The following is a 15,253-nucleotide window of genomic DNA, read 5'->3' as shown; positions in this document are numbered from 1 at the left end:
ACCAGTTTCCCTCCGCCAGTTCCAACCCAGTAGCCGCACCTGCCAGTCAGTTTCCTGCCACCACTCCTGCTATTGTGTTACCTCCTCCGGAACCCAGAGTTCCTACTCCAACGTTTTCTCAGGGATCGACGTAAGTTCAGAGCTTTTAAGAATGCCTGTGAATTATATTTTGCTCTGCAACCCAGGACCTTTTCTCTGTAAGCGGTCAAGGTCGGGTTCGTCATCTCCCCCTTGTCTGAAGAACCTCAGTCTTGGGCACATAGTCTTCTGGAACAAAAGAGCCCAGCACTCAAATCAGTGAGTGAATTCTTTGAAGCCATGGCTGCCCTCTACGACGATCCCCAGAAGACCTCCACTGCTGAGTCCGCCCTCCATGCTCTACTACAAGGTCGGCGGCCTGTGGAGGACTACATAGTGGAGTTCCGTAAATGGTCTGCAGACACCGGTTGGAACGATGCAGCATTGAAGTACCAGTTCCGCCTAGGCCTGTCTGAGTCCCTCAAGGACAAGTTAGCGAGGGTGGAAGTTCCCTCCTCCTTGGAGAACCTTATCCTGCTCGCATTTCTGCCAAAAGTTCCAGGGCCAACGAATCCTGCCCTTTCTCTGCAACCCCTCAACAATTCGGAAGTCGAACCTATACAAATTGGCCTTCTCTGACCTGCCCTAACTCCGGAAGAAAGGCTACGCAGACAGCAAGGCAACCTCTGTCTCTACTGTGGGGCCACTTCCTGCGTAACTGCCCAGTGCGCCCAGGTAAGTCCAGCCAGCCTAATCCTTCGTATCTCCAGCTATCCGGGACTTTAACCACCCATGTCATTCTCCCCATGTCTTTGCAGGTGGCTGGAAGGGATGTCAAGTTGCAGGCAGTCGTTGACTTGGGAGCTTGTAGCTGTTTCTTAGACATCCAATTGGCCAAGGACTTACACATCCCTCTTCTGCCTAAGAAACAGAGACTTGATGTCTTACTTGTAGATGGCACTACTCAGAGTTCCGGACCTGTTACCCAAGAAACCACTCCTATTCTTGCAACCACCGGCTCCGGCCATCAGGAGTTTATTTGTTTTGACGTGATCAGATCCCCCATGTTTCCAGCCATCCTAGGAATACCCTGGTTGCAAGCCCACAATCCACAGATCGATTGGCCCAGGAAGGAAGTCACCTTTTCTTCAGAATATTGTCTACAACACTGTGGTGCCCCTACACCCACCAATTCTTTTGTATGCCTCTCAGTCCAACCTTCACCAGAGGCCAGTCAACTCGTTCCCTCTACCTACAATGACTTCCTCGATGTGTCCGATAAAAAGAAAGCCGACACATTGCCTTCTCATCGGTCTTACGATTGCCCAATTGAGTTACTCCCAGGAGCAGAAATACCATTTGGGCAAATTTTCCCATTATCCAAGCTTTAACTGGAAGCCCTCCAGCACTATCTAGACGAGAATCTCGCTAAAGGATTCATCCGCCCCTTTTCCTCTCCTACCGGGGCTGGTATTTTCTTTGTAGAAAAAAAAGATCAGTCTCTTAGACGTGCATTGACTACAGGGAACTTAATAAAATTACCATCAAAAACCGGTATCCTCTTCCTCTGGTGCCCGAGATATTTCAGAGATTTCAAACAGCCCGAGTCTTCACTAAATTGGACTTACGGGGGGCCTACAATTTAGTCCGTATAAGAGAGGGCAATGAGTGGAAGACCGCCTTCAGAACACGCTTAGGACATTTTGAACATTTAGTGATACCGTTTGGGCTATGTAATGCCCCTGCTACGTTCCAACATTTTGTGAACTACATCTTTAGAGAGTACCTTGACCTTGTTGTGATCATCTACCTGGACGATATCCTAATTTTCTCTACCTCACTGGAACTCCATCGTGATCATGTTAGGAAAGTGCTAAACACTCTACGGGGCTTCTGTTCCTGGGGCTCATAATTTCCACCGAGGGGATCTCCATGGACCCTCGAAAAGTATCTGCTATCCTGGATTGGCCTGCACCTTCAGACAGGAAACTGAGTCCAAAGATTCGTGGGTTTTGCCAACTTTTACCGGAAATTTATTAAGGGCATTTCCACAATCATTGCCCCTATCACTCAATGGACCTCATTGTGGATTTGCCGCCCTCGGAGAGGTTTACTATCATTCTGGTAGTAGTGGATCGGCTATCCAAGATGGCCCACTTTTTACCAATGGTGGGTACGCCATCCGCACCAGAGACTGCACTAACCTTCATCAAAGAGATTGTCAGGTTATGTTATGATCCGCCAGGTGGTGCCTCAGGCTGCCAACTGACAGACCTACTCAGAGCGTGGGGTCTAAGCCCGGGCTGTGCTTTCACCAGAGCCCCTGATGGTGGGGATGGACTTGAAACAGTCCCGGGCCAGGTCACGACCTCCGAGCAGGCCCGCCAGTGGCTGAGGAGACCCTTGGGGACAGGTACCGGGAGAGCCAGATATGAAGAGGATGGCGGCCCCAGCAGGGTAGTAACGGATTGTGGGCCCGTGAGGGTAAGCGGGGTACAGAATCGGTAGGCGAGAGTAGTCGGGTCACACGCAGGGTCAGCAGGGAAGTCAATCCGTAGAATGGTCAGGGCAATCCGGGTCAAACGCAGGAGCAGGCAGAATAGTCAGGACAATCCGGGTCAAAACGCAGGAGCAGGCAGAGTCGTCAGGACAATCCGGGTCAAACGCAGGAGCAGGCAGAGTAGTCAGGACAATCCGGGTCAAACGCAGGAGCAGGCAGAATAGTCAGGGTCAATCAGGGTCACAGGATAGGTGCAGGAACTCAGGATCACAGAAGACCTTGCGGCAATCTGTGACAGTGCAGGGCATCTTTAAATAGTGCGCCCTGTACTGTCATTGGCCGGCTAGGACGCGCCCCCGGCTGTCATTGGACGCCTGAGGTGCGCCCGCGGCTCCTACTGCGCATGCGCGGCGTCCTGTCAGCCGCGGCTCGCCGGGACCTAGTGCCCGTGTCCCGGCGCGATCCGCCGCCACTGCGCATGCGCGAGGGACGGAGCCGCGATCGCGGACCCTGGAGCCGTGGTCCCTGACATTGCCCCCCCCCAATGGGCACCCTCCGGGAGCCCCACTGATCTCTCCACCGCGGGTGAGCACGAAAAAACTCCCGGGTGAGCCTGGGCGCGTGGACGTTCCGGGCGGGTTCCCATGAGTTCTCCTCAGGGCCATACCCCTTCCATTTTATCAGGAACTGTGTCTGGCCCCCCCTCCTTCGGCAACTGAGGATAGTCTCCACTTCAAATTCCTCCTGGTCACCTATAGTGACTGCCTCGGGAGGTCTGAATTCACGGTCCGGGAAGGGATCCGGTCTGGATGGCTTCAGGAGAGATACATGGAAGACAGGATGTATCTTGAAGGTCTGCGGAAGCTCGAGCTCGTAGGCCACCTCGTTAACCACTCGTTTTACCGGAAAGGGGCCGATGAACTTGGGTCCCAGCTTCCTTGAAGGACATAGCATCTTCAAGTTGGTCGTTGCCAGCCAAACCTGATCCCCTGGTTGAAGCAGTAATTCTCCTCTTCTCTTTCTGTCGAATGCCCTCTTACTGTCCTCTTGGGCTTTAGCGATGGCTTCCTGAATTGTCTTGTTATTGACAGAAAAGAAGTTCAAGATGTCTTGAGAAGCTGGTACCGGATTCTCAGGCATCAGATCAGGGAGGAATGTGGGATGATACCCATAATTGGAAAAGAACGGGGATTGACCCGTGGCTGAGTGACTCGAGTTGTTGTACGCGAATTCCGCGGAAGGCAGCAACGACAGCCAGTCGTCCTGAAGGTAGGATGTGTAGCACCGTAAGTACTGTTCCAGCGTCTGGTTTGTTCTTTCAGTTTGGCCGTTGGTCTGTGGATGGTAGGCGGATGAAAGCGACAGCTTGATTCCCAGCGATTTACATAAGGCGTTCCAGAACCTGGAGGTGAATTGGACCCCCGATCTGATACTATATCTTCGGGAACACCATGAAGCCTAACCACTTCCTTGATGAAGATCCGTGCCGTTTCCGGTGCTGATGGGGTCTTCTCCAGGGGCACGAAATGTGCCATCTTTGAGAAGCGGTCAACGATCACCATTATTGCAGTGTAGCCCTGGGATGGTGGAAGTTCGACCACGAAATCCATGGCTATCATTTGCCAAGCCCGCTTGGGTATGGGTAATGGACGTAACAATCCCCATGCCCTGCTCCTGGAGGGCTTGTTCCTTTGACAGGTGGAACACGTTCGGACGTACTGCTCACAATCCTTGATCATGTCTGGCCACCAGAACGAGCGCCGTAGCAGATCCAGCGTCTTCGTTACCCCGAAGTGGCCCGCCATAGGATGGTCGTGGCAGTGCCCTAGGACCAGGGTTCGCACTTCTTCTGGGACCATGATCCGGTCTTCCTTCCAAATTAGCCCACCGTGGCTCTGGAGGGGTGATTCTGACGGAACTGGTAGTCCTACAGAAGCATCAAGAAGTCGAGAGCGAAGTTCCGTTTGTAGAGCGAGGAAACTCCCAGAAGGTAAGATGGTGTCAGGTAGCACAGCGTTGTCGGGGTCCTCAAACATGCGGGACAGAGCGTCTGGCTTAGTGTTCTTAGTACCGGGTCGGTACGTTATATGGAATGAGAATCGAGAGAAGAAAAGCACCCATCTCGCTTGGCGAGGTCTCAGTCGTTTTGCCGTTCTCAAATATTCAAGGTTTTTGTGATCTGTGAATATTAGGATTGGGTGTGTGGCTCCTTCCAGTAAATACCTCCATTCTTCTAGAGCAGTTTTAATGGCCAGGAGCTCCCGATCTCCAATGTCGTAGTTGTGTTCCGCTGGAGTCAACTTCCTGGAGAAGAACGCCACAGGGTGCAGAAGTTCCTTGGTACCATTCCTTTGGGACAAAACCGCCCCTACAGCATTTTCGGAGGCGTCCACTTCCAACACATATGGGAGAGAAGCATCTGGATGGCAGAGAATGGGAGCAGAGGTGAACAATTCTTTGAGCTTTTCGAAGGCTGTCTGCGCTTCGGGAGTCCACTTAAAGCGGACCCCTTGTTTCGTCAGTTGCGTGATCGGGGAGACCAGACCGGAGAAGTTCCTAATAAACTTCCTGTAAAAATTGGAAAAACCGATGAAACGCTGTACCCCCTTTTTGTCGGCGGGTATTGGCCAATCTAAGATCGCCGTGACTTTCTGGGGATCCATCGCGACCCCCGCGGAAGAGAGAACCAGTCCCAAGAATGTGGTTTCGTGCTGTTCAAAACAGCACTTTTCTGCCTTTGCGTATAGCCCGTGTTGACGCAACCGTTCTAATACCCGTATCACATGACCCCGATGAACCTCCAGTGAAGGGGAAAAAATTAAGATGTCATCCAAATAAACCACCACAAAAATATCAAGAAGGTCACGAAAAACATCATTGATAAAGTGCTGAAAGGTCGCCGGTGCATTACAGAGCCCGAACGGCATCACCAAGTACTCGTAGTGACCGAATCTCGTACGGAATGCCGTCTTCCACTCATCCCCCTCCCTGATACGGACAAGGTTATAGGCCCCCGCAGGTCTAATTTAGTGAATATCGTTGCCGATCTCAATCTCTGGAGGAGCTCGGGGACTAGGGGTAAAGGATAACGATTCTTTACCGTTATTTTGTTCAGGTCACGGTAGTCTATGCAGGGCCGTAACGATTTGTCCTTCTTCTCTACGAAGAATAACTCGGCCCCGGCTGGGGATGTGGACGGACGAATAAATCCCTTCCGAAGGTTCTCATCAATGTATTCCCTCAGTACTCCTGATTCTGCTTCGGACAAGGGAAAGATACGGCCGAAAGAGATTTCAGATCCGGGTAGGAGGTCTATGGGGCAGTCGTAGGAACGGTGCGGAGGGAGAACGTCAGCTCCTCGCTTACTAAAGACGTCTAAGAAGTCATGGTAGGCCGGGGGAATAACCTGGGAAAGATCGGTGTCACCATCCAAGCACAGGAGGAACCGGGGGACCACGGATCCTGTGACGTGGCAGTGACTTAAACAGTAGGGTGAGCAAAATTGAACTGTTCCCTTTTCCCAGTCAATCTGGGGGTTATGGGCCCTCAGCCAAGGGAGGCCCAGAATGACTGGAAAAAGGGGGGATGCGATGGCATCCAAACGGAGGAACTCCTGGTGATGGTCTGCCATTGTGGTGAAAATGGGTGGTGTCTCCTGGTCCACCACCCATGATTTTAAACGAGACCCATCTGCCAAGAAGATGTTGAACCCCCTTTCTTTGGTCTGGAGAGGGATTTTTTGCCGGTGGGCAAAAGTCAGATCGATGAAGCAACTACAGGCTCCTGAGTCAACGATTGCGGTCACCGACAATGTTCCTCCGGGGAGCTGTAAAGACACAGGAATGGCCAGGTAACTCGACAGATCATCCCTTCCTGCGGGTAGAGAAAAAGAAACGGGCGTGGACTTACTCATTTTAGCAGGACAGGAGCGCACCTGATGACCAGCTTCCCCGCAGTACAGACATAGGTTCTGTGATAGTCTCCTTTGACGTTCCTCGACCGATAAGTGAGAACGGGCCAATCCCAGCTGCATGGGTTCCGGGTTGTCCCCTGTTTCCGTGCTTCGCGGATGGTTCCCTGGGGTGGGAGCTGTATCCCTGGAAGGAATCCATGCCACCCTTTGACCCTGACCGCTCCTTTCCAGTCGACGTTCCCTTAGTCTACGGTCAATTTGAATGGCCAACTCAATCAGTTTTTCCAGGGAGTCAGGTAGGCCTACTCGCGCTAGTTCGTCCTTGAGAGGCTCAGACAGCCCGATGCGGAAATGGTGGCATAAGGCCGCATCGTTCCATCTGGTGTCGCCCATGCAACGCCTAAAATCGGACGCGTATTCTTCGGCTGTCCGGCGGCCCTGCCGCAGGGAGTATAGAGTCGCTTCAGCGGAAGCAGCTCGCTGAGGGTCGTCATACAAGACGGCCATGGCCCGAAAGAATTCGGTCACGGATTCAAGATGGGGGTCGTGCTTCTCCATCAGACGGTGAGCCCAATCCTGAGGCTCATCCTGAAGGAGGGAGACTATAAACCCCACCTTGACGGTCTCAGTGGTGAACGTGCGGGGTTGTAAGTCAAAGTATAGGGTGCAGGCGTTCCGGAAGGCCCGGAAGCGGCTCCGATCACCACGGAACCGTTCCGGCAGAGGAACGCGGGGTTCAGGAGCTGGGGATGTGGCAACCGCTCCGGATACCGGGTTAGCGGGAGGTCCTGCAGGTGGAGGACTCTGAGCAGGGGGAGTCAGGGGGGCTATTGACTCCATGCGGTCCTCCAGTCGGGCGCAGCGACTGTGGAAGTTCTGAAAAGCCTGGGTCAAGGTGGCCAGGTGCTGACAAATATCCTCTAGGGACGCCGGTCCACTTCCTGGCTCTGTCATGGCCGCAAGGTACTGTTATGATCTGCCAGGTGGTGCCTCAGGCTGCCAACTGACAGACCTACTCAGAGCGTGGGGTCTAAGCCCGGGCTGTGCTTTCACCAGAGCCCCTGATGGTGGGGATGGACTTGAAACAGTCCCGGGCCAGGTCACGACCTCCGAGCAGGCCCGCCAGTGGCTGAGGAGACCCTTGGGGACAGGTACCGGGAGAGCCAGATATGAAGAGGATGGCGGCCCCAGCAGGGTAGTAACGGATTGTGGGCCCGTGAGGGTAAGCGGGGTACAGAATCTGTAGGCGAGAGTAGTCGGGTCACACGCAGGGTCAGCAGGGAAGTCAATCCGTAGAATGGTCAGGGCAATCCGGGTCAAACGCAGGAGCAGGCAGAATAGTCAGGACAATCCGGGTCAAAACGCAGGAGCAGGCAGAGTCGTCAGGACAATCCGGGTCAAACGCAGGAGCAGGCAGAGTAGTCAGGACAATCCGGGTCAAACGCAGGAGCAGGCAGAATAGTCAGGGTCAATCAGGGTCACAGGATAGGTGCAGGAACTCAGGATCACAGAAGACCTTGCGGCAATCTGTGACAGTGCAGGGCATCTTTAAATAGTGCGCCCTGCACTGTCATTGGCCGGCTAGGACGCGCCCCCGGCTGTCATTGGACGCCTGAGGCGCGCCCGCGGCTCCTACTGCGCATGCGCGGTGTCCTGTCAGCCGCGGCTCGCCGGGACCTAGTGCCCGTGTCCCGGCGCGATCCGCCGCCACTGCGCATGCGCGAGGGACGGAGCCGCGATCGCGGACCCTGGAGCCGTGGTCCCTGACAGGTTACATGGTCTGCCCAGTAGCATCATCTCAGACCGAGGGGTGCAGTTTACGTCCAGGTTCTAAAGAGCCCTCTGCAAAGCCCTAAAAGTGGAACTCTGCTTATCGTCCGCCTACCATCCCCAGAGTAACGGGCAAATGGAGCGAACGAACCAGACTTTGGAGCAATATTTACAGTGCTTCTCTGCCTTTCCTCAGGATGATTGGGCATCTGTACTCCCATTGGCAGAATTTGCCTACAACAACTCAGTCCATTCTGCCACAAACCAGTCACCATTTTGGGCCAATTATGGATTCCACCCTTCTTCCATTCCTGACACCATTCCTGCAGCTTCGTACCCGCAGTACAGGACAGACTCTCCATGCTACAGAACAACTGTAAAGTCCTCCGAGAGTCTATACTGAAATCCCAGGCTGATTATAAGAAACACTATGACAGGAAATGGAGAGGAAACCCTCCTCTGAAGATTGGAGATAAAGTTTGGCTATCAACTGCCAATCTAAAACTCCCATGCCCATCATGTAAGTTGGGTCCAAGGTACATTGGCCCTTTCTGGATCAAGAGGGTAATAAATCCAGTGGCGTTTGAGCTGTTCCTTCCTGAATCATACAAGATCCACCCAGTTTTCCACGTATCCCTACTCAAGCCAGCTGTTCCTGATTCTTTTCCAGGGAGAGTAGAACCACCTCCTCCACCAATAACAGTTGGAGAAGAGATGGAATACGAGGTTGAAGCAATTCTGGACTGCAGAAGGCGGGGAAGACAAATTCAGTACCTGGTCAGATGGAAGGGGTACCCACCTGAAGAAAGTTCCTGGGAACAAAAAGGGAATATAGATGCCCCCAGGCTTCTCCGAGAACTTCATTCCAAGTATCCTGAAAAGATGGCCCAGATGGGCACCCGGAGGCTGCCCTTTGGGGGGGGCACTGTCAGGGTCCTATCCACGACAGGAGTTCTGGAAGATCTGGCATTTTCTGCCAAAACTCTACAGGGCAGCACAAGGACACATCAGCCTCAGTCTGGTGACAGATGGCCTTTATAAGGAGGCTCATCACTTCCTCTGGTTGCTGGATGATCTCTAGCTCCCCGTGCCCTGTTCCTGGTTCCTGTGATTCTGACTTGTGATTTCCTGTTACCGACTCGGCTTGCTCCTGGACCTGTTTACTCTGATTTACCCCTGATCTGACCTCGACTTGGCTTACGGATACTCTCTCTCTCTCTCTCGCTCCTCTGTGAATGACCTCGGCTTCCCCATCTGACTACGTCCGCTCTGTTTCCCACCTGGTACCTGACCTTGGCTTGAACCGACTACCCAGTAAACATCCAAATCCCGGAAGGGTTTGCATACCAAGCACAGGCGCCTCCTGTCTGCAGACCTATCTCCGTGCACCAGCTGTACTTCTGAGTGGACCACCAACCAGCACTCCTACAGGCGACCTGTGCAACTTTGGGCCTGACTCACACTGTCCCACTCTCAAGGGGGTTTGGAACTTAGCCGCAAGGGAAGCCCTTTCTCCATTAGCCTCCATCACCAGGTATGTGATATCAGCCTTCTGCTGTGAGCTTGGTTGAGAGTTCTTAAATATGTAAGGGGTGGGGCCACCCAGGGACATCATACATGTGACCCCACCCCATGTGACATCAATGATGTCACATGGGGCGGGGTCACTTGGATGATGCCCCTGTTTCTGCACTGGGAGTCACAGAGGATTCACATTGTGGAAGTTTTTTTGGAATTTATTATTAATTACACTGGACTTATATTTTATGATGTTTTGTGGGCACTATTATATCATATATAATTTGTTTGTTTATTTTTTGTCACATATATTTTTATGTCACATTTAATTTGTCACTTAATATTTGTGTAAATGAGTTTGCACATAGAGACCATCAAAAGGTCTTAATGTGATATATATATAATGCGCCGCTAATTGTCACCAATATTAGGAGTGGTATTTTTTGGAATAAGTTTTACATAGTATTTAAAGTGGCAGTTGATTTGATATAATATTGAATATTTAAAAGCATCAATTGGTGCGATTTAGTGATTAACATACTTTTAAGAATCACTCTATAAAAAAAATTCAACATTTTGTGGCTATCGTGGCACAAAAAAGCAGACAAGATTGGTTCTTGAGAAAAGAAAAATGGGACGACCACCAGGTGGTAGGAGGTCATAACCCAACTTATACCATAGTGCCACGTCCCTATTAATTGATAATGGAGAAAAGAATATTGAGTGGACTTTTTAGACACAAAGTACACCAAAAAATTGGTTCTTGGTCAGCTCCAAAGGTGCAACATTCAGATGTACAATCTGTGGATCGGCTTTAATGTGTCTATCAAACAGGTGTGATAAAGATGACATCACCAGAGAAAAGTATTTTCTAAAAGGGGAGCTAACACCCTGTTATAACTTTCCCCTTACCATGCTATATTGGGAACAGAGCCATCTAGTGGTGGGCAGTCTAACAGCACCTGACAACATATGAATAAGTTCCCAGTCACACTGGGGGCGACTTGGCATGTGATTTGCATGCCATGCCACTTGCCAAGTTGCACCCTATTGTCCGCAATCAGAGCAGTCATATAGTTGCGGTTCCAACTTGGCTGGAGCAACACCAATTTCTAAAGTAGTACATGCACTACTTTTGGTGCGATTTGCATAGACATCTATGTCAGATATCTTGCAAATCACAGCTAAAATTGCAATGACATCTCGACTTTGAATTTATGCGACTTATAGTGAAGTTGCATGATTTCAAAGTCGGGATCAGTGTTACCCATGAGAGGGGGGGGGGAGGGGTAACTCACTTTGCAGACAAGTCAGAATGGCAGCATTTGATATAATATAATATAATAATAATTTTTCAGCCTCATTGACTACCATTTCATGACCACATTAACGTATTAAAGGGATAGCGCACAGCGAGATGCCAGAAACTTGAATCTCTTATTGAATAGTCAACTGGAGCATTCTGATGTGTTTCATGCTACGGCACAGAAATTTCTAATCAGTAATTGGACACAGCTAGAGCTGACCATACACCAATAGGATTTCATTCATATGGACATTCTGAAATATCATTCATCAGAGCACTTCATCCCCTGTGATGTACCAGGAATTTGAGCCGGTATATCAGGATGATGACTGCAGCGGCAGGCGTCATCCCGGTGTTGTTTTCTAGAGCCAGCAGGCGGCATCCATGTAATAATGATAGTTATACAGTTAAATAGTTAATCTGGCTGAAGAAAGACAAAAGTCCATCCAGTTCAACCAAAAAAAAAAAAATAGGTTATAATCCTATACCCACAATTGATACAGAGGAAGGCAAAAAAACCCAGCAAAGCATGATCCAATTTCCTTTATGATCTCCTAAGAGGCAATCGGACATTCCCTGGATCAACTTTACCTATATCATACATGATAATGATCACTGTGGCTAACTGCTACATGCAGTGGAAGGGAATGACCTCCCCTTCTGCTGCCTTCTGCCCCTTGCTTGGGCTCTCTCATCCCACCGGGAGAGCTGAGCTACCAGTTGGTGCATCCACCGGCTGGCCAGATAACCAATGAAAGCCGGAACTGGAAGTGACGACTACCAGGGTCATTACCTTCTTCATCGTTTTTATAAATAAGATACTACACTATACTGTAGTTCTTTCCTTTTGGTTTGATGGTTTTGTGTTTCTGGATGGATGCATCAAGAACAATGGAGATTGGGGAAGAGCTATATCGGAGTGGCATTACTGGTTTGGAGGATACTCAATATCCTGCAGTGCTTCTTGACCTTTAGTAATATAGAGGTCACTGGATGGTGGTGAGTGTGCACTTCTCACAAAGGGGGGGAATCGAGGTGGCACAATTGCAAGATTTGTTATTAAAGGCACAGGGGATTGTAATGCACAGTGTGGTAGACATATTGCATATGTTGGACAGGTAATTGTTTAGGATGGAGAGAACACGTAGTGGAGAGTTTTGTATCTCAATGCACACTTAGACTATAGAACCTATTAGAGCATTGGAAATCTATATTATATTTAAAAAAAAGTCTTCTACATACTTACTCTTGTTCACAGAGAGATAAGTTGATGGTGCCAAGAAAGAAAAGGAGTAACAGGGATTTCTTCAAGGTGAACATCTTTGAGCTCTCTGGATAATTTGGATTCATAGAAAGAAAAAGAAAAAGAAGACAAAATTGAAAATATGACTCAAAAATATTACTAGGCCCCCTATTGTTAGGTGCACATAAAATGGTTGTTCCATTACAATAAAATGTTTGCTCGAAATCATCATAAAGAATCGCATACACCTGGCACCCGTTATGGGGAGGTTGAGTGTATTTTTTAATGACATGGATTTACTTGATGCTTTCTGGACCTTACTGGATCTGGCTACCCATGGATAAAATAAATAATTGGGGGTCTTGACCTATCTTGTTCCTCAATCCCAAAAGGAAGAGCACAGCGGGTTCCTAGGTGTCAATAAGAGCTGAGTCACAAGAACCAAAGTTCTAGTCTCCATTTCCAGGGCTTTCTATCTTAAACAGAAATACGTTTTGCCTCACCTGGTCTACCCACTCTGGGCCTCACTCAAGTAGTGCTAAAGGATGTTAGATGGAAAATAATTGTATTGTATATGAATCTGCTTTACTAACTGGACTAAGAGTTTCATTAAGGTTTTTCTTGTATGGATGGGAAGAGTCCCCAGATAATGGTCTCTATGATTTTAATTTGTTCCAGGTTTATAGAGAAGGAGAATGAGCATATTGACAAAAAAATTAACAACCCCCCCCCCCCCAAAAAAAACACACAAAACAGGCAGACTAGATGGACCACTCGGTCTTTTTCTGCCTTCACTTTTCTTTGTTTCTATTGAAATTATGTGAAAATGGTTGATCATTATATGGAATAGAAATAGCTTTCTACTGTACTATTTCCTAATAAGGTTTAAATATATGTGATAGAATATGTAATAATATTTGGTAGAGATGCGCGAATCGAACATGACGAAGTGGAATTCGTTTCGAATATTAGGAAAAATTCGATTCGCGCCGAATCCGAAAATTAGCAAACTTCGGATGCACGAATCAAATTTTCCCCGATCGGCCGATTTTCATCCCTTCTACAGCCGGCAAAAAGTGTCCCTGCAGAGAGCTCCGCTATTTCTGACAGTTCTCTGACAGTTCCTTCACATTTACAGCGGTTGAAACATTGTATCTATTTGTTTCCATTTAGGATACAGATGTTTTTATTCGGAAACAAATAGATACAATGTTTCAACCGCTGTAAATGTGAAGGAACTGTCAGAGAACTGTCAGAAATAGCGGAGCTCTCTGCAGATACACTTTTTGCTGGACTGGAATTCTTCTTATTTTCATCCTACTTCTTCTTCTTCTTCATCCTCATCCTCTTCTTCTTCTTCTTCTTCATCCTCATCCTCTTCTTCTTCTTCTTCATCCTCATACTCTTCTTCTTCTTCTTCATCCTCATCCTCTTCTTCATCCTCATTCTCTTCTTCTTCTTCATCCTCATCCTCTTCTTCTTCATCCTCATCCTCTTCTTCTTCATCATCCTCATCCTCTTCTTCTTCTTCTTCATCCTCATCCTCCTCCTCTTCTTCTTCTTCTTCTTCATCATCATCATCATCCTCATCCTCTTCTTCTTCTTCCTCACCATCATCCTCTTCTTCTTCTTCTTCATCCTCATCCTCTTCTTCTTCTTCTTCTTCTTCTTCTTCTTCATCCTCATCCTCTTCTTCTTCTTCTTCTTCTTCTTCTTCCTCATCCTCATCCTCTTCTTCTTCATCATCCTCATCTTCTTCTTCTTCTTCATCCTCATCTTCTTCTTCTTCATCATCCTCATCCTCTTCTTCTTCTTCATCCTCATCCTCATCTTCTTCATCATCATCCTCATCCTCTTCTTCTTCTTCTTCCTCATCATCCTCTTCTTCTTCATCTTCTTCTTCTTCTTCCTCATCCTTATCCTCTTCTTCTTCTTCTTCTTCTTCTTCTTCCTCATCCTCTTCTTCTTCTTCTTCTTCTTCTTCATCATCATCATCATCCTCATCCTCTTCTTCTTCTTCTTCATCATCATCCTCATCCTCACCATCATCCTCTTCTTCTTCATCCCCATCCTCTTCTTCATCCTCATCCTCTTCTTCTTCTTCTTCATCCTCATCCTCTTCTTCTTCTTCTTCTTCTTCTTCCTCATCCTCATCCTCTTCTTCTTCTTCTTCTTCATCCCCATCCTCTTCTTCTTTTTCTTTTTCTTCATCCTCATCCTCTTCTTCTTCATCCTCATCCTCTTCATCTTCATCCTCATCCTCTTCTAATTCATCATCCTCATCCTCTTCTTCTTCTTCTTCTTCTTCATCCTCATCCTCTTCTTCTTCTTCTTCCTCACCATCATCCTCTTCTTCTTCTTCATCCTCATCCTCTTCTTCATCCTCATCCTCTTCTTCTTCTTCTTCTTCTTCATCCTCATCCTCTTCTTCTTCCTCATCATCCGCATCCTCTTCTTCTTCTTCATCATCCTCATCCTCTTCTTATTCATCCTCATCCTCTTCTTCTTCATCCACATCCTCTTCTTCTTCATCATCCTCATCCTCTTCTTCTTCTTCTTCTTCATCCTCATCCTCCTCTTCTTCATCTTCTTCTTCATCATCCTCATCCTCTTCTTCTTCATCTTCATCCTCTTCTTCTTCTTCCTCATCCTCTTCTTCTTCATCCTCATCCTCTTCTTCTTCTTCTTCTTCTTCTTCTTGCCATGGGCCCCTGTACCGCCTCCTCATGCTGCTGCCAGGTCCAGAGTGTGTCATGGATCCCTGTACGGCCTCCCATTGCTGCTGTCTCCATCGCCACACTCTGCCATGTGCCACTTTCAGGTCTCCTCACACTGCTGGTGGGTTCCATTTTTTCATAGGTTGCTGTATGGCCTCCCATTGCTGCTGCCTCCACCGCCACACTGTGGCTCCACAATCTGGTTTTGGCCCCGTGACTGCCCAAATGAGTGAAGTGTGCGGTGATTCTAAGATCGACGGCACTCATC

At 48.7% G+C, this 15,253-nt stretch overlaps 1 long non-coding RNA gene across 1 annotated transcript in view; it reads right to left on the bottom strand.

Moving 5' to 3' along the window:
- LOC149466209 (uncharacterized) overlaps positions 1-12,367 on the bottom strand; it is a 45,851-nt gene extending 33,484 nt beyond the window's left edge. Inside the window, exon 1 of the long non-coding RNA XR_016312108.1 lies at positions 12,272-12,367. This is a non-coding gene — a long non-coding RNA (uncharacterized LOC149466209). The remainder of the gene's footprint in view (positions 1-12,271) is intronic.
- Positions 12,368-15,253: the final 2,886 nt, after the last annotated feature.

This window comes from Staurois parvus, unplaced genomic scaffold (genome assembly GCF_062004578.1).
Source record: "Staurois parvus isolate SC_StPar_1 unplaced genomic scaffold, SC_StPar_1.0 ptg000132l, whole genome shotgun sequence".
NCBI lineage: Eukaryota > Metazoa > Chordata > Amphibia > Anura > Ranidae > Staurois > Staurois parvus.
Note: the sequence above shows the minus strand (reverse complement) of the source record. Positions and strands in the feature narration are given on the sequence as shown.